The 19,559-nt window shown below is 43.8% G+C and overlaps 1 pseudogene; it reads left to right on the top strand.

Moving 5' to 3' along the window:
- The window catches only part of LOC115194968 (uncharacterized), a 42,343-nt pseudogene extending 29,754 nt beyond the window's left edge, over window positions 1–12,589 (top strand).
- The last annotated feature ends 6,970 nt before the right edge of the window (window positions 12,590–19,559 follow it).

Genomic DNA, 19,559 nt, shown 5'->3' with positions numbered 1-19,559 from the left:
ATTGTTTGTGATATTAGTATTCTCCACAACATGCTGTCTGCTATGAAGGGTGTGGAGCCGACCACTTCAGGAGAGGGCCGAGGGGAGTTTGGGCCGACCACTTTGGACAGGGGCTGAGGGGAGGGGGAGAATGAGGAGTAGGGCCTCATAGCCCTGGAAACAAGGACAAAAGCTGGGAGAATGCTTAAAATGCCAGACATTCACCTCTGGGTCAACAACACAAACACTCGTATCACAGACTAAGTTATATTCAGGCAAGTTAGCTGTCTAACTCCTTGATCCTGCTTTGTAGTATACACCTCAGGCACTGAAACTAATGATTGGTTTCCTAGTAATAAACATTTCTGTCCAGCACAGTCTTCAAGATGCATCTTAATGTTCTGACCTAACGATCAGCTTCCACCATAGCGCTTTCACCTGTCAAGTCTGTCAAGTCCTCCTTTTTCCATGAAAATAAATATAGAAACACTCACACTGTGTGTACCCACAGAAACACAGATTTCAAAATGCACACACACAGGCTACACACAACAACTCCTGTCATTTCTCCTACTCTACAATCGGCGGACTAGCTGATGTGTTTTCGAATTCCAAGTTCTGAGAGAGAGAGAATTAATCCCATGAAGTATTTACATTCTATATAACTGGCAGTAATACATAGTGTAACTATCATCCATGTATGTGTTGTTGTTGATTTACTAGCCATTCTGTTTTTATTTAATTAAATGTATCCACCGAAGATTCCACCATACAACAACAGTAATGTTGTACCTGTATACATGATTACACAGTATGTACAGTTGAAATCGGAAGTTTACATGCACTTAGGTTGGAGTTATTAAAACTTGTTTTCAACCTCTCCACAAATTTCTTTTTAACAAACTATAGTTTTGGTAAGTCGGTTAGGACATCTACTTTGTGCATGACACAAGTAATTTTTCCAACAATTGTTTACAGACAAATTATTTCACATTTACCTCATTGTATCACAATTCCAGTGGGTCAGAAGTTTACATACACTAAGTTGACTGTGCCTTTAAACAGCTTGGAAAATTCCCAAAATTATTCCATGGCTTTAGAAGCTTCTGATAGGCTAATTGACATAATTTGAGTCAATTGGAGGTGTACTTCTGGATGTATTTCAAGGTTTACCTTCAAACTCAGTGCCTCTTTGCTTGACATCATGGGAAAATGAAAAGAAATCAGCCAAGACCTCAGAAAAAAATTGGCACACTAATTCACCTTTCAGCAGGACAATAACCTAAACACAAGGCCAAATCTACACTGGAGTTGCTTACCAAGATGACAGTGAATGTTCATGAGTGGTCGAGTTACAATGTTGACTTAAATCTACTTTCAAATCTATGACAAGACCTGAAAATGGTTGTCTAGCAATGATCAACAACCAATTTGTGAGAGCTTGAAGAATTTAAAAAAGAATAATTGCCAAATGTTGCACAATCCAGGTGTGGAAAACTCTTAGAGACTTACCCTGAAAGAATCACAGATGTAATCACTGCCAAAGCTAATTCTACAAAGTATTTTCTCAGGGGTGTAAAAACGTATGTAAATGATATCTTTATGTATTTAATTTGCAATACATTTGCAAACATTTCTAAAAAAAGTTGTGTAGTTCCAATAATTAGCTACACTGTTACATGGCAAAAAAATAAATAATGAACTATACTGAAAACACTATAGGGCTGTCACGACCCCCCAAAAATATTGGTGACCCCAAAAATATATTGGTGACTGTTCTTTCGACCAATTGATTGGTCGAAATGTTAAGACTTGTATTTTTCATATATAGACACATCCTATGTGTTCTAATCAAACTATATGCATTGAGCTTGTCTGATGCTTTAAGCGCACTGTTTGATGAAATAATTAAGACACATAAATGATTAGAGTGTCCGACCACAATGGATTTAATTTTGCCATGCTGGGCTCAGCAAGTGACTGTGTGACTAGCACCCATTGTCTCGGTCTCCTCCCTGCTGCAGCGACCGGTATTGCTGAAGCCGCAACATAATTACAGCCATTTCTGACTGAAAAGTTATTTTACCAAAATTCCTAATTTGTTTAGGAAAAACATTCCCTTTTCCCTCAACTCTTGCTCTCTTTACGTGACATAATATATGCATTGTATGCACGTGACCAATAGGGCCTGACCTCTAGCATATCATAATCACATTGATAAATTGGTTATAACAAACTCCGAACACCGTAACACATGTGACAGCAAAACGGATGCGGAGGACGTGACAAATAAAATCTAAACGTGTGAATGGAATACATTTGACTAATTGTAGGAAACACTGGAGATCAAGAAACAGAAGGTAAGGAGCTAAACAGGCGCTGTTATATTACAATATAATTTGTCTGACCGTTTAGACAATGTAAACAACACTAAATAAATGATAAGGCTACCAGAGAGTCTGTTGTAAGTTTTTTATTTTTTTGTAAACCTTTATTACAGCAAAAATAAAACATGATGACATGGACGAATGAATGATTGATTGATACAGTACCCTATAAAAGTTTTGAAATATAGGCCTAAGTAAGTTAAGACTAAACAGGATGCGCTCTTAGACCTACATCTCGATGGTGGCTTTACAAGGCTGCCACACTAAGCCTACTAATGATAATGACATTACTTCTCATTATAATGATGATAATAATAATAATAACAATAAGAAGGAGATCAAGAAAATGGAGGATTGTTATTATTGTTATTATGAATATTATTTTGGGGACAATTTGGAACAGTGTAAACAACACTAAATCTATCATAAGTAATACCAGAGAGGCTGTTCTAACGAAAAAAAAGTGTAAAGCCTTTATTGCAGTATAACAAAGACTAAAAACAGCCACATTTGCGAAATTATTTATCTGACGTGGTTGTGTGAGGCTTCGAGCTCACGGAATCAGTAGGCTATTAAACAAACACTCAAACAGGCAACAGGAGCAGGATCTGTATTATTTCTGTATATATATATACAATCAATCCAATAACCTCCGTTCTAAAGAGGGTTTCTGAACCAGTAGCATTAGGAAGGACAGTTAGTCCCACTGTAACTCAGTTGGTAGAGCATGGCGCTTGCAACGCCAGGGTTGTGGTTTCGATTCCCACGGGGGACCAGTATTTAACAAACAAAAAAAGTAATAAAATGTATGCACTCTACTGTAAGTCACTCTGGATAAGAGTGTCTGCTAAATGACTAAAATGTAAATGTTGTTGGTATTGTACTTAATGGGAACATTGCATGAATCGTCCACAAGGTGGCAGAAGTGTCCATTTTTGTTTACCTGCTGGACAGGCAGAGGACCTCATGCAGAAATAGAGGTTGCATCCCAAATGTCACCTTGTTCCCTATATAGTGCACTACTTTTGACCAAAGAAACTGTATTGGGAATAGGGTGCCAATGGGGATGCACCCAGAGAGATAACTCAAACAAACCTCTGGGATTTAGGGGTGGCAGGTAGCCTAGTGGTTAGAGCGTTGGGCCAGTAACTGAAAGGTTGCTGGATTGAATCCCTGAGCTGACAAGGTGAAAATCTATTGTTCTGCCCCTGAACAAGGCAGTTAACCCACTGTTCCTAGGTTGCCATTGTAAATAAGAATTTGTTCTTAACTGACTTGCCTGGTTAAATAAAATGTAGAGGTTAAGTATTGTTCAACTGTGATCTTACAGTAGGTCCCATGCTTGAGGTATAGGAGTTAGTTTCCCATAACCACAGCTCTAGGATCAAATTATACCCCTAACCACCAGGGGGATGGGAAATTGAGTGTACAAAACATGACATAGACTGACCAGGTGAATCCAGGTGAAAGCTATGACCCCTTATTGATACCACTTGAGTCAATGTAGATGAAGCGGGGGAGACAAGTTAAATAAGGGTTAAGACAATTGAGACATGGCTTGTGTATGTGTGTCATTCAGAGGGTAAATAGGCAAGACAAAATATTTAAATGCCTTTGAATGGGGTATGGTTGTAGGTGCCAGGTGAACCAGTTTGAGTGTTTCAAGAACTGCAACGCTGCTGTTTCTTTCACACTCAACAGTTTCCTGTGTGTATCAAGATTGGCCCCTACCCAAAGGACCCTCAGACAACTTGACACAACTGTGGGAAACATTGGAGTCAACATGGGCCAGCATCCCTGTGGAACACTTGACACCTTGTAGTGTCCATGCCCAGATGAACTGAGGCTGTTCTGAGGGCAAAAGGGGGTGTTCCTAATGTTTTGTACTCTCAGTGTATATCTGTTCCTGTATCAGTGCTTAACATACAGGGCCTTTTTCCGTAAGCATGTGGTGTTACTTAAAAAGCCTAATGGCTTTTTAAGTAACACCACATGCTTACGGAAAAAGGCCTACTTAGTGGAAGTTTTGGTTCAATAAATAAATTAAGAGGGTTTGCCTGATGAATGCAGTTTTATGTTTATGTTGTTATCCCAGTAAATCTTATTGTAAACCTTGTGAAATACTTGAAACAATACACTTGTGAGTATCTAAGATTCTAAGTATCTAAGAAGTCTCTCAGTGCTTTTATATACGAGCCTTGACATTGGAAAGTGTCTGATGTTTATGTCACGGTTTTCGTAAGGAGAAGCGGACCAAAGTGCAGCGTGTGTGTCGTTCCACATTTTATTTATACTATTATTTATACACTGAATGGAAAAAAACAAAAAACAAATCGTGACGCAGAGATGAACACAGACAACTCAAAATTAATCTCCCACAAACCCAGGTGGGACAAACACCAACTTAAATATGACCTCCAATTAGAGACAACGATGACCAGCTGCCTCTAATTGGAGTACATCCCAAACAAAGCCCAACATAGAAATACAAAAACTAGAACAACCCAACAAGAAATACAAAACTAGAACATAACATAGAAAAACTAAACTAGAAAACCCCCCTGTCACACCCTGACCTACTCTACCATAGAAAATAACAGCTTTCTATGGTCAGGACGTGACAGTACCCCCCCAAAGTTGCAGACCCCGAATGCACCTAAACAACAAAAAAAGGGAGGGTAGGGAGGGTGACAAATGTCTATGGTGGTTCTGGTGCAGTACACAGAACCTTCTCATCCAGTGGATCCTCCAGCAAAGGAGGCGGCTCCGGTTCGGGGTGTAACCCCCACTCTGCCCGCTGATCCCTCCGCTTTTGTGTCACCGGACCGTGGATCATCACCGGAGGCTCCGGACTGGAGGACGTCGACGGAGGCTCTGGACTGGAGGACGTCGCCGGAGGCCTGATGCGTGGGGCTGGCACAGGTGGCGCCAGACTAGTAACACGCACCTCAGGGCGAGTGCGGGGAGCAGGAACAGGACACACCGGACTGGGTAGGCTCACTGAAGGCCTAGTGCGTGGAGCCGGGACAGGTGGCACCAGACTGGTGACACGCATTTCAGGGCGAATGCGAGGAGCAGGCACAGGATGTACCAGGCTGTTTAGATGAACTGGAGACCTGGTGCGTATAGCAGGTATCAATTGTTCCGAAACTTAAACACACTTCTCAGGACGAGTACGGGGAGCTGACTCAGGTGGCACCAAACTGACAACACGTTCCTTTGGGAAAAACACGTGCATCCTCCAGCAACTCTCCTGTTTCTCTCTTCTCCAAATTCTCCCTCTTCTCCCGGATTGGCTCTGGTTCACTACATGGCTCCACCGACTGCTCCATGTGCCCCCCCAAAAATTTTCTTGGGGTTTCTGTAGCCTTCCTTCCCGACTTCGTAGGTGTCCCTCCTTCGCCGCTTCCGCCTGCTTCCCTGGCAGGCTCTTTTTTCCTGCCCCTAAATCCTCCAAAGCCCTGGATATACTCCTCCTTATCTCCTCAATAGTCCACTGGTCCATTCCACGCTGCTTGGTCCTTTGGTGGTGGGTGATTCTGTCACGGTTGTCGTAAGGGGAAGCGGACAAACACCAACTTAAATATGACCTCCAATTAGAGACAACGATGACCAGCTGCCTCTAATTGGAGACCATCCCAAACAAAGCCCAACATAGAAATACAAAAACTAGAACAACCCAACAAGAAATACAAAACTAGAACATAACAACATAGAAAAACTAAACTAGAAAACCCCCCTGTCACGCCCTGACCTACTTTACCATAGAAAATAACAGCTTTCTATGGTCAGGACGTGACAGTTTATTTTATAAAAAAATATATACTGCTCAAAACAATAAAGGGAACACTTAAACAACACAATGTAACTCCAAGTCAATCACACTTCTGTGAAATCAAACTGTCCATTTAGGAAGCAACACTGATTGACAATAAATTTCACATGCTGTTGTGCAAATGGAATAGACAACAGGTGGAAATTATAGGCAATTAGCAAGACACCCCCAATAAAGGAGTGGTTCTGCACAGACCACTTCTCAGTTCCTATGCTTCCTGGCTGATGTTTTGGTCACTTTTGAATGCTGGCGGTGCTTTCACTCTAGTGGTAGCATGAGACGGAGTCTACAACCCACACAAGTGGCTCAGGTAGTGCAGCTCATCCAGGATGGCACATCAATGCGAGCTGTGGCAAGAAGGTTTGCTGTGCCTGTCAGCGTAATGTCCAGAGCATGGAGGCGCTACCAGGAGACATGCCAGTACATCAGGAGACGTGGAGGAGGCCGTAGGAGGGCAACAACCCAGCAGCAGGACCGCTACCTCCGCCTTTGTGCAAGGAGGAACAGGAGGAGCACTGCCAGAGCCTTGCAAAATGACCTCCAGCAGGCCACAAATGTGCATGTGTCTGCTCAAACGGTCAGAAACAGACTCCATGAGGGTGGTATGACGCCCGACGTCCACAGGTGGGGGTTGTGCTTACAGCCCAACACCGTGCAGGATGTTTGGCATTTGCCAGAGAACACCAAGATTGGCAAATTTGCCACTGGCGCCCTGTGCTCTTCACAGATGAAAGCAGGTTCACACTGAGCACGTGACAGACGTGACAGAGTCTGGAGATGCCGTGGAGAACGTTCTGCTGCCTGCAACATCCTCCAGCATGACCGGTTTGGCGGTGGGTCAGTCATGGTGTGGGGTGGCATTTCTTTGGGGGGGCCGCACAGCCCTCCATGTGCTCGCCAGAGGTAGCCTGACTGCCATTAGGTACCGAGATGAGATCCTCAGACCCCTTGTGAGACCATATGCTGGTGCGGTTGGCCCTGGGTTCCTCCTAATGCAAGACAATGCTAGACCTCATGTGGCTGGAGTGTGTCAGCAGTTCCTGCAAGAGGAAGGCATTGATGCTATGGACTGGCCCGCCCGTTCCCCAGACCTGAATCCAATTGAGCACATCTGGGACATCATGTCTCGCTCCATCCACCAACGCCACGTTGCACCACAGACTGTCCAGGAGTTGGCGGATGCTTTAGTCCAGGTCTGGGAGGAGATCCCTCAGGAGACTATCCGCCACCTCATCAGGAGCATGCCCAGGTGTTGTAGGGAGGTCATACAGGCACGTGGAGGCCACATACACTACTGAGCCTCATTTTGACTTGTTTTAAGGACATTACATCAAAGTTGGATCAGCCTGTAGTGTGGTTTTCCACTTTAATTTTGAGTGTGACTCCAAATCCAGACCTCCATGGGTTGATAAATTGGATTTCCATTGATTATTTTTGTGTGATTTTGTTGTCAGCACATTCAACAATGTAAAGAAAAAAGTATTTAATAAGAATATTTCATTCACTCAGATCTAGGATGTGTTATTTTAGTGTTCCCTTTATTTTTTTGAGCAGTGTATTTTTTTTATATCATGTATTTATGCAGCTAGATTGCACATGAACTGATCATCCTGTAGTCTAGTTGCCAAACTAAGGTTGCATGAAGGGAGTCTTTGTTCCTGTTACTAGTCAGTCATTTTTATAATGTATTATTATTACTTCCTTTCAGCATTAATCAAACCTGTATAGTCTGAAGAGACTGGTAAGATAAACCTATAACTCAGGTTTACCCAACTGGCGGCCCACGGGTTAGCCCCCCCCAAAATATACAGTGCCTTCAGAAAGTTGACCTTTTCTAAATGTTTGTTGTGTTACTGCCTGAATTTAAAATGGAATAAATTGAGATTGTTGGTCACTGGCCTACAAACAAAGTTGAATTATGTTTTTCAAAATTTTTACAAATGAATAAAAAATGAAAAGTTGAAATGTCTTGAGTCAATAAGTATTCAACCCCTTTGTTATGACAAGCTTACACAAGTTCAATAGTTAAATTGTGCTTAACAAGTCACATAATAATTTGCATGGACTCACTCTGTGTGCAATAAAAGTGTTTAACATGATTTTTGAATGACAACCTTGTTCTGTACCCCACACATACAAATATCCGTAAGGTCTCTCAGTTGAGCAGTGAATTTCAAACACAGATTCAACCATAAAGACGAAGGAGGTATTTTAATGCCTTGGAAAGAAGTGCACCTATTGGTACATAGGTAAAAAAAAGGAAGCAGACATTGAATATCCCTTTGAGCATGGTGATGTTATTAATTACACTTTGGATGGGGTATCAATACACCCAGTCACTACAATAATACAGGCGGAGAGGAAGGAAACCACTCAAGGATTTCACCATGAGGTCAATGGTGACTTTAAAACAGTTACAGAGTTTAATTGCTGTAGTAGGAGAAAACTGAGGGTGGTTCAACAACATAGTTACACAATACTAACCTAATTGACAGAGTGAAAAGAAGGAAGCCTGTCCAAAACATGCATTCTGTTTGCAACAAGGCACTAAAGTAATACTGCAAAAATGTGGCAAAGCAATTAACTTCTTGTCCTGAATACAAAGTGTTATGTTTGGGGCAAATCCAGTACAACACATTACTGAGTACAACTCTCCATATTTTCAAACAAACTGGTGGCTGCAACATGTCATGGGTATGCTTGTAATCATTAAGGACTAGAGAGTTTTTCAGGATAAAAAAGAAATGGAGCTAAGCACGGGAAAAATCCTAGAGGGAAACCTGGTTCAGTCGGCTTTCTACCAGTAACCTAAAACACAAGGCCAATGCTACACTGGAGTTGCTTACCAAGATGACAGTGAATGCTCCTCAGTAGTCAAGTTATAGTTTTGATTTAATCTACTTGAAAATCTATGGCAAGACCTGAAAATGGTTGTCCAGCAATAATCAACAACCAATGTTACAGAGCTTGAAGAATTTTGAAAAGAATAATGGGCAAATGTTGCTCAAATGTTTAATCCATTTTGATTTTAGACTGAAACACAACAAAATGTGGAATAAGTCAAGGGGTATGAATACTTTCTGAAGGCACTGTATATATACTTTTTATATATATCATTTTCATTGTTGGACATAAAAGACTGTAAAAACAACAGGAAATCAGCTCATCTGCTCAAGCAAAAAACATCCTGCGGCTGAATCTAGTTGATGATCCCTCCTATAACTTTTAAACATTTTCCCTGTACGGAGTGGCTGCGCGACCCGTGTTCCTCCCTCCCCCAGGAAATATTTTCCCATTCACTAAAAACCTTACATTCTGTGTATGTGTTACTTAACGCAAAAACAAGCACTCCCTCTGCTGCTCCCTCCCCCTCCTCACTTACCTCTGATTTGCATGAACATTCCAAAAAATAGGACCATTTCATCGACATGTTGTACAAACTTCTTGGTCTGTTGTAACTATCAGAATATTCAAATCAAATTTTATTCGTCACAAAAACATATTTAACAGATGTTATTGCAGGTGTAAGGAAATGCTTGTGTTCCTTGCTCCAACAGTGCAGTAGTATCTAACAATTCACAACAATACACATAGATATAAAAGTAAAACATTTGAATTAAGAAATATCTAAATATTAGGACGAGCAATGTCAGAGTGGCATTGACCAAAATACAGTAGAAGAGTATATACACATATGAAATTAGTAAAACAGTATGTAAACATTATTAAAGTGACTAGTGTTACATTGTTAAAGTGACCAGTGATTCCATGTCTATGTACATAGGACAACAGCCTCTAAGGTGCAAGGTTGAGTAACCGGGTGGTAGCCAGCTAGTGATGGCTATTTAACAGTCTGATTGCCCTTGATATAAGCTGTTTTTCAGACTCTCGGTTCCAGCTTTGATATACCTGTACTGACCTCGCCTTCTGGATGATAGCAGGGTGAAAAGGCCATGGCACGGGTGGTTGATGTCCTTGATGATCTTTTTGGCCTTCCTGTGACATCGGGTGTGGTAGGTCCTGGAGGGCAGGCAGTGTGACCTTGGTGATGAGTTGGGCAGACAGCACCACCCTCTGAAGAGCCCTGCGGTTGCGGGTGGTGCAGTTGCCGTACAAGGCGGTGATACAGCCCGACAGGATGCTCTCAATTGTGCATCTTTAAAAGTTTATGAGGGTCTTAGGGGCCAAGTCAAATTTCTTCAGCCTCCTGAGGTTGAAGAGGCGCTGTTGCGCCTTCTTCACCACACTGTCTTTGTGGGTGGACCATTTCAGATTGTCAGTGATGTGCACACCAAGGAACTTCACCTTCTCCACTGCGGTCCAGTCGATGTGGATAGGGGCGTGCTCCCTCTGCTGTCTCTTGAAGTCCACGATCAGCTCCTTCATTTTCTGGCACCACATTGCCAGGGCCCTCACCTCCTCCCTGTAGGCTGTCTTGTCATTGTTGGTTATCAGGCCTACTACTATTGGATAGTACTTAACTGTAACCAGTGGTAATACCTGGTTAATAATAACATTACTGGTTAATACTGTAGTTATAACCATTAAATAATATTTTTGGATAACATTTTGGATGTTCATACTGTTTTCAATCTAAAAGTGAACCTCACTGCTGAGATTCTTTATGACATATTCATTGGATGAAAATGACCAAATATATGACTTCGGGATCACTCCAATGTAAAATCATTGACTGTTTTTATATTTCACTTCTTGTAAAATGTTAGGTGCAAGTTTTTACAAGTCACAATTACACAAGTTCCATCTTGGATTTTGCTCCCAGAACACAATTCCCACGGGTACTCCCCATTTCTACCTAATTTCCTCCACTGCACATTGTTAGCAAAATCCTGGAAGTATGTCAGTTCCTAAGAAATTACACAACCCCCTTTCCAGTCTCCCACTAGTCTCATGTTACACATCAACTGTCAAAGACAATGAACTGCCTTTAATAAAAATGGTATTCTTCAGAATTTTAAAGCCTCACTTGGAACTCACTTAAAGCCTCAATGACCAAGTCAATAAATACTGATCTGGCTCCTACTATTATTTGACTCTTTCTTGAAAGATAAAGGATGGCCATTGTGAGTGCACACATAGGAGCAAAGCAGTAAGTAAAAGCATATAGTAAAAGCTGGAAGTGTACCCATCAGTCTGTGCTGTGATTTTATGCACTGACCTTTTATCTGTCAACAGGACCCTGGACAGGACAGACTGGTACGGACGAGCCTCTGGGGCGAGACTGAACAAGACAAGACAGAAGCCCAATTTCCGGACCATGGGCAGACCCAGACTTGACCAGACAACCACTGACAGTTAAAATGACTGACATAAGGGTACAGGGGGTAAAGTTTGATTGGGAGGGAGGAGGAAGCGGCAACTGGAGTGGGATCCTGGGGACAGTACGACAGAGACTGGGTTTATGGGAACTTCGACAGCTGAATTGTGAGGGCAAGGTTTTAATCATTAAAACTGTGATTTTACCAGTGCTGTTATTAATCAGTTGTTTTTAGCCACCCACGAACAACTCTTTTAGCTCTGGAACGGATGCTGTTTGCTTCCTTCCTGTGGCGAAGCAAGTGGGAGAGGCTGAAGAGGGAGGTGGTCAAGAGACCCAGGTCCAAGGGGGGGAAAGGCTTGCCTGACCTTTACTTGTTCCTGGGCAGCCGCTACACAGCGTTACATCTCACTCTTGCCATCTCCCCGGTCAACAACAAGACCCAGGCCCTCACACGGTTCTGGCTGGGATCTTACCTCAGGACCCTGAGGCTGATCCCGGTCGACCTACCTTTTTTTCCAGTCTCTTTCCTGCTCCCCACACACTATGTCCAGCTCCAAAAGTTTTTAAGACATTTTAAACTGGAAAAAAAGGCAGGTTTTAACTAAACATCGCTCTCTTCTCTCTCTTGTGCCGGAGTGGGAACCAGTGTGTTCAGTGTGCGGGCTTGCTACAGGCGAGCCCACAACGGTTTGGCGCGACGTGGCCCATCCTACTCTGCTGAACCGGCACCGGGACCTGTCCTGGATGGTCGCCCATGAGATCCTCCCGGTTAGGGCCGTTATGCACTCCCGAGGCATGGCGAGTACACCCGCGTGCCCCCGACCAGGCTGTGGCCAAGATGAGTCGGTGGGGCACTTGCTCTGGGAGTTGCGGGAGGACCTGTGGAAGGAAGCAGGCCCCCTGATCTCCCCGTGTTTGCCAGCAGGGGAGGACCCAATGCCCCAGCTCATGCTGTATGGGGTGGGCCAAAGGCCTATTCCACCGAAGGTCTTCACCAAGCTCTGGCCCACCCTCACGTGTCTGAAGGAAGCACTGTGGTCCTCCCGCAACCTGCTGGTAGCGAAATGAGTAGAGACCACCCCCCAGGCAGTGGTTTTCATGTCTTAAAAATGTTATACCTTGTTAAATCATTTGTACACATTTTAAATGGCTTTTACAGATTTTGATGTTTTTTTACAAGGAAAAAGTACTTTTATTTATGGTTGTTTCTATTGTTTTTAACAAGATGTACTTTTTAACAAATTTAAATGTAATAACACTGTTTTATGTTTTTATGCCGTTTTTCTGTGTATAAAATGATGTGCAAAAATATATGAGCTGTTTTAAAGGAAATGCAACAATAAAACTTTTACAAAATAAAAAAAGTAAAAGCATAAGCATCGCTTCTCGGCCTTTTGGCTCAGATCAGGTGTAGTTACTTTGACAGTTGCTGCATTTGATCGGAGAGGCGATCGCAGGGCGGAGGGCGCCCGGGAAATTGCGCTTAGTTATTTTTGCTAAAATTATTATTATTATTGTTGTTGTTGTTTTCTTTCACCATTATTTATTCTTTGTCCTGGGTAAGGTGGTGGTTTCTGATGGCCCTCTGGTCCTTTAACTTTATTAATTTGATTACATTTTTATTTTTCCTTTTGCTTGTCCTGTTTTGCATCTCTCCTCCCACATTCTTCAGTTTTGTGTTGTCTGCTAGGTGGGGTGGCTTTCTGGCTTGCCGGCCTGCTAGCTTTAGCTTGCCTTGGCCTGCTAGCCTCCTTTCGTTATCCCCTTTGTCCCCTTAGTTTATCTCCTAAATTGCCCATTGTTTCAGTTTTTTGTTGTTGTGTGTTGTGAGGGACCTTTTTCTGGCCGGCCTACTAGCGTTAGCCTAGCCTGGCCTGCTGGTGAGGCTTGCTAGCTTTCTCGTCCCTCAAGTTTGGCAGGTGTTGTTGGTCAGTGTTTTTGTTATCCCCTCATTTCCCTTTACCCCAATCATCTTGTTTCGTTAGTTTTACCCCCCCCCCGGAAGCTCTTGACGGGGCACTGTTGCCGGACACTCTGGACGGGGCACTGTTGCCGGACACTCTGGACGGGGCACTGTTGCCGGACACTCTGGACGGGGCACTGTTGCCGGACACACTGGATGGGGCACTGTTGCCGGACACTCTGGACGGGGCACTGTTGCCGGACACTCTGGACGGGGCACTGTTGCCGGACACTCTGGATGGGGCACTGTTGCCGGACACTCTGGACGGGACACTGTTGCCGGAAGCTCTGGACGGGGACTGCGCACTGAAGGCCTGATGCGTGGGGCTGGCTTAAGAGGCGCCAGACTAGGGACACGCACCACAGGGCTAGTGCGAGGAGCAGGAGCAGGACGAGCTGGACTGGGCTGACGCACTGGAGGCCTGGTGCGTGGGTCTGGCTTTGGAGGCGCCAGACTAGAGACACGCACCTCAGGGCTAGTGCGAGGAGCAGGAACTGGATACACCACAGCTCATGTTTTTGAAATGGAAAAGTGTTGTAAGAACTGTATTATGGGCTGCTTTCACCTGTATGAGTGTGTTAGTATTGTGTGGTTGTTGTTTGGTCCCGTGTGCGAGAGGTCTCATTTCCAGGGTTCTGGAGAGATCGATAACGGAGCAGATGGTGAGATACGGACCGATTCCAAGTTCAGACCAGTGGGACGACAAATACCTACCGCCAAGCCTGGTGGAGGATTCATTCAATTATGAGGAGCCCATGTTATATGAGACCATCTTTAGAGTTTAGGAAGACTGTTTCTTTAAGTAAAGGTCATTAAAAAAATCCTGATCCGAAGTGTTATGATTGGAGATTAGAACCGTCATTGATAAGTATGTGTTGACAGTATATGCATTTGTTTTCTTTGATGTTCTGAATTAGTTTGATTTTGTGTAACATTACCGAATTAGTTCGATTTTGTGTGACATTTCTGAATTAGTTTGATTTTGTGTGAAATTTCTGAATTCAATAAAAATAGACGTGTTATAGTGTATGTGAAATATTTAGACAATTGGGTGTATTGTAATGGAAATTATATGATAAAAGGTTTGACTAAATGATTTCACTCAGAAAACCTATAACCTGTTGAAATGTATTGGATATAAGGCTATAATAATGGGTTAAAAACTATATTCCAATACTGTGTGTGAGTAAGACACTGTTACCACTTCAAAATGAACAGGGCAGAGTTGATAAGACGACCTTGGGAAAGGAACAGGAGAAGAGGCCTCCCTAAGTTAGGGAGAGAAACAACGGCCTGGGAACAGCTAGTTGGCAGGAGATTAGAAGACAGGTGGCAAGGTTGATAAGGAATGTATGTGTACTGTGGAAAAATACAGCCGCCTAAAGCGGGGTGGAGTTCTCTACTGACGTAAGTTTGTGTGTCTGTGTGTGTGTGTGTGTGTGTGTGTGTGTGTGTGTGTGTGTGTGTGTGTGTGTGTGTGTGTGTGTGTGTGTGTGTGTTAATATAAAAGGCTTTGTACATTGTAAGGATTTCAGAGCTCTCATAAATAAACGTTCTGACCATTGCTGGGCCTCAGTCTGTTTATTTCAACCGGAACCTTACACCTTCTGGTATACAAGCTAAGTAGTTTAAATTGAAGTTCGGTTTAAGAACATTGATAACTTAATTCACGTAACACCGATCCAACAGGTCCCAGACGTGGTCAGTGGGATTGAGATCTGGGCTCTTCGCTGGCCATGGCAGAACACTCACATTCCTGTCTTGCAGGAAATCACGCACAGAATGAGCAGTATGGCTGGTAGCATTGTCATGCTGGAAGGTCATGTCATGATGAGCCTGCAGAAAGGGTACCACATGAGGGAGGAGGATGTCTTCCCTGTAATGCACAGCGTTGAGATTGCCTGCAACGACAACAAGCTCAGTCCGATGATGCGACACCGCCCCAGACCATGAAGAACCCTCCGCCTCCAAATCGATCCCGCTCCAGAGTACATGCCTTGGTGTAACGCTCATTCCTTTGACGATAAACGCGAATCCGACCATCACCCCATGTGAGACAAAACCATGACTTGTCAGTTTTTAAGAGCCCTTTTTGCCAGTCCTGTCTGGTCCAGCGACAGTGGGTTTGTGCCCATAGGTGACATTGTTGCCGGTGATGTCTGGTGAGGACCTGCCTTACAACAGGCCTACAAGCCCTCAGTCCAGCCTCTCTCCGCCTATTGCGGACAGGTTGATCACTGATGGAGGGATTGTGCATTCCTGGTGTAACTCGGGCAGTTGTTGTTGCCATCCTGAACCTGTCCCGCAGGTGTGATGTTCGGATGTACCGATCCTGTGCAGGTGTTGTTATACGTGGTCTGCCACTGCGAGGACAATCAGCTGTCCATCCTGTCTCCTTGTAGCGCTGTCTTAACCTGTCTGGGCAAGGTGGGACGTTTGCGTCCCACTCTAGTCAACAGCCAGTGGAATCGCGTCACGTGAAATACAAAACCTCATAAATGCTATAACTTCAATTTCTCAAACATATGACTATTTTACACCATTTTATAGATACACCTCTCCTGAATCGAACCACGTTGTCCGATTTCAAAAAGGCTTTACAGCAAAAGCAAAACATTAGATTATGTTAGGAGAGTACCCTCCCCCAAAAAAATCATCATTATATGCATATTCTAGTTACTGGGCAGGAGTAGTAACCAGATTAAATCGGGTAAGTTTTTTATCCAGCCGTGCAAATACTGCCCCCTATCCCCAACAAGTTAAGCGTCTCACAGTATGGCCATTGCAATTTATTGCCCTGGCCACATCTGCAGTCCTCATACCTCCTTGCAGCATGCCTAAGGCACGTTCACGCAGATGAGCAGGGACCCTGGGCATCTTTCTTTTGGTGTTTTTCAGAGACAGTAGAAAGGCCTCTTTGGTGTCCTAAGTTTTCATAACTGTGACCTTAATTGCCTACTGTCTGTAAGCTGTTATTGTCTTAACGACCGTTCCATATGTGCATGTTCATTAATTGTTTATGGTTCATTGAACAAGCATGGGGAAACAATGTTTAAACCCTTTACAATGAAGGTCTGTGAAGTTATTTGGATTTTTACGAATTATCTTTGAAAGACAGGGTCCTGAAAAAGGGACGTTTATTTTTTTTGCTGAGTTTATAATTCACCAATACATTTTTTGGTAGTCCAAAAAATATTGCTATCAGATTGTAAATTACAGCTACACTGTTTCAGTTTCAATGACCCAATTTTTGGTGCCTAATGGTGCCTAATGTTAGCTAGGTAGCTAGCTGCTAGGAAGATGTTGTGTCATGTCATTGGAGGATTTGGTGAGTGACTGAATTTTTCCCCTCATATTGTTTTTCGGTGGCTATACACAACTTGAGATGCAGGTGTCATTTGGTTAGATAGCAAGAACTTGAATGACTGTTATCCAGTTAGCATATCCCTTGCGTTTGCAAATTCACTCTTGCTGTCTACTCCGATTTCAGAGCACTCGTCTGTGTGTCAGAGTGCAGAACATCTGATGAATTTATGAACGTGCAACACTGCTATGGCGATAAAAATGGTCAGTGAGGTGACTCTCATTTGTGCTTTTTTTCCTTTAATGAGTCCGACGAGCCCGAAGGACCTACTACTTTCCCGGGAACAGGCCCAAATCCCCATCATTTGCGTGAAGAGAAGACAGAGAAAAAGAGGGCGAAGGTCGGGCTGCCTTCTGAGAATTCGTAGGCGATTGAATAAACCCACACTGCCATCCGTTCTACTAGCTAACGTGCAATCATTGGAAAATAAAATCGGAGACCAACGAGGAAGATTAAACTACCAACGGGACATTAAAAACTGTAATATCTTATGCTTATGGAGTCGTGGCTGAATGACGACATTATCAACATACAGCTATTGGCAGGATAGAACAACAACATCTGGTAAGACAAAGGGTGGCGGACTATGTATATTTGTAAACAACAGCTAGTGCACGATATCTAAGGTTTTGCTCACCTGAGGTGGAGTATCTCATGATAAGCTGTAGACCACACTGTCTACCTAGAGCGTTTTCATCTGTGTTTTTCATAGCTGTCTACATACCACCAAAGACCGATGCTGGCACTAAGACCGCACTCAATGAACTGTATTCCGCCACAAGCAAATAAGAAAACACTCATCCAGAGGCGGCACTCCTAGTGGCCGTGGACTTTAATGCAGGGAAACTTAAATCCGTTTTACCAAATTTCAATCAGCATATTAAATGTGCAACCAGAAGGAAAAAATTCTAGACCTTTACTCCACACACAGAGATGCGTACAAAGCTCTCCTTCGCCTTCCATTTGGCAAATCTGACCATAATTTTATCCTCCTGATTCCTGCTTACAAGCTAAAATTTAAGCAGGAAGTACCAGTGACTCGGTCAATACAAAAGTGGTCACTGAAGCAGATGCTAAGCTACAGGACTGTTTTGCTAGCACAGACTGGAATATTTTCCGGGATTCTTCCGATGGTATTGAGGAGTACACCACAACAGTCATTGGCTTCATCAATAAGTGCATCGATGACGTCCCCCCCACAGTACTCTACGTACATACCCCAACCAAAAACCATGGATTACAGGCAACATCTGCACTGAGCTAATGGCTAGAGCTGTCGCTTTCAGGGAGAGCCCAAGAACACTAAGGTAACCTGCCTAAATGACTACCGACCCGTAGCACTCACGTCTGTGAAAAGGCTTTGAAAGACTGGTCATGGCTCACATCAACACCATTATCCCAGAAACCCTAGACCCACTCTAATTTGCATACTACCCTAAAAGATCCACAGATGATGCAATCTCTATTGCACTCCACACTGCCCTTTCCCACCTGGACAAAAGGAACACCTATGTGAGAATGCTATTCATTGACTACAGCTCAGCATTCAACAACATAGTGCCCTCAAAGCTCATCACTAAGCCAAGGACCCTGGGACTAAACACCTCTCTCTGCAACTGGATCCTGGACTTCCTGAAGGCCGCCCCCAGGTGGTAAGGGTAGATAACAACATGTCCGCCACGCTGATCCTCAACACTGGGGCCCCTCAGGGGTGCGTGCTCAGTCCCCTCCTGTACTCCCTGTTCACTCATGACTGCATGGCCAGGCACAACTCCAACACCATCATTAAGTTTGCCGATGACACAACAATGGTAGGCCTGATCACCGACAACGAAGAGACAGCCTATAAGGACGAGGTCAGAGACCTGGCCGTGTGGTGCCAGGACAACAACCTCTCCCTTAATGTGATCAAGACAAAGGAGATGATTGTGAACTACAGGAAAAGGAGGACCGAGCACACCCCCATTCTCATCGACGGGGCTGTAGTGGAGCAGGTTGAGAACTTCAAGTTCCTTGGTGTCCACATCACCAACAAACTAACATGGTCCAAGCAAACCAAGAAAGTCGTGAAGAGGGCACAACAAAACCTATTCCCCATCAGGAGACTGAAAATATTTGGCATGGGTCCTCAGATCCTCAAAAGGTTCTACAGCTGCACCGTTGAGAGCATCTTGACTGGTTGTATCACTGCCTGGTATGGCAACTGCTCGGCCTCCGACCGCAAGTCACTACAGAGGGTAGTACGTACAGCCTTGTACATCACTGGGGCCAAGCTTCCTGCCATCCAGGCAGTGTCAGAGGAAGGTCCTAAAAATTGTCAAAGACCCCAGCCACCTCAGTCATAGACAGTTCTCTCTGCTACCACATGGCAAGCGGTACAGGAGCACCAAGTCTAGGTCCAAGATGCTTCTAAACAGCTTCTACCCCCAAGCCATAAGACTCCGGAACATCTAGTCAAACGGCTACCCAGACTATTTGCAGTGCCCCCCCCCCACCCCCTCTTTACACCACTGCTACTCTATGTTGTCATCTATGCATAGTCACTTTAATAACTCTACCTACATGTACATACTACCTCAACTAACCGATGCCCCCGCACATTGACTCTGTATTGTTACCCCCCTGTATATAGCCTCGCTATTGTTATTTTACTGCTGCTCTTTAATTACTTGTTACTTTTATCTCTTATTCTTATCTGTATTTTTTGAAACTGCATTGTTGGTTAGGAGCTCGTAAGTAAGCATTTCACT

The sequence above is a fragment of the Salmo trutta genome, chromosome 5, assembly GCF_901001165.1.
Source record: "Salmo trutta chromosome 5, fSalTru1.1, whole genome shotgun sequence".
Taxonomy (NCBI): Eukaryota; Metazoa; Chordata; class Actinopteri; order Salmoniformes; family Salmonidae; genus Salmo; species Salmo trutta.
The sequence above is the reverse complement of the archived record's forward strand: the minus strand, read 5'-3'. Positions and strand labels throughout refer to the sequence as shown.